Source organism: Labrus bergylta, chromosome 8 (genome assembly GCF_963930695.1).
Source record: "Labrus bergylta chromosome 8, fLabBer1.1, whole genome shotgun sequence".
NCBI lineage: Eukaryota > Metazoa > Chordata > Actinopteri > Labriformes > Labridae > Labrus > Labrus bergylta.
Genome location: NC_089202.1, coordinates 12,059,196 through 12,060,264, shown reverse-complemented (window position 1 = coordinate 12,060,264; position 1,069 = coordinate 12,059,196).

The following is a 1,069-nucleotide window of genomic DNA, read 5'->3' as shown; positions in this document are numbered from 1 at the left end:
CGTGTGTGCGTGTGTGTGTGTGCGTGTGTGTGTGTGCGTGTGTGTGTGTGTGTGTGTGTGTGTGAGAGAGGGACAGAGTGTGGGCTTGACAGCCTGCTGATGGGCTAACATGTTTTTTTCCAGACAGCCTATCCTACTGTTTCGTCTCGCCAGAGCAATGGAGTCCTCCATAGCATTGTAAGCCAAGCACCTCGTCAAAGACACACATGCGAAACAAACTCACACTCGCACTCACACATATCGGCAATTCATTTTTAATACAACAGCTTTGTTAGGCTGACCCGGAGCAGCTTAGCATTCCCAAGGCAAGGTCAGAAAATATTACTTATCAATGAAAACACAGCAGCACAATAAGCGAGCGAGGCACCATCCAGAAATACTAAATTAGCTTTCTGCCCGGTCCAGCCACAAAAGCAGCCCCAGATGCAGAGAGAAGCGCCACAGGGAGTCCATGCATGAAGCCCAAGGGTGGTTAGTTATTTTCAGAAGCAATAATTAGCCTCCATAGTGTCAAGATTCCTCCCTGGCTCCCAAATAACAATTTGTTTGACAACTATTAAAAGGCATTAAATCAGCTTGAAGAGCTTATTAGTTATACTACTTGGACATAGCTATTTAAATTAGAATATATATTATGCAGAGCAAGAACAGAGGTGGGGGGGGGGGGGGGGGTGACAAGACAGGGGAAAGTAGATCTCTGTAAACGAGGATTATAGGGAGAGCAAAAGCAAGGAGGAAAATGATTTTGCACAAATAGTTGCCAAGAACTTCTTTCCTGAACATTTTCTCAAAGTTTCCCTGAAAGATACAGGTAATGGGTTCAAATTATAGTGGAGATAAAGTTCTGAGGAAACTACCCCAGTAGAGTAAGTTGTTTTTTCTTTGGTTTCAAGAAGATTTTCCTTAAATGAAATGCCCTTTTTTTAACGAATGAAATCAACATTTAATCTTAACCTTCTACTAGAATATTTTTTTACTGATCTGTATCTAACTAATTTATTTGATTAAAGCACTAGTTAAAGAGTCTTTTTGCATGAATTGATACACAATTGCATATTCCTTTCTGGTA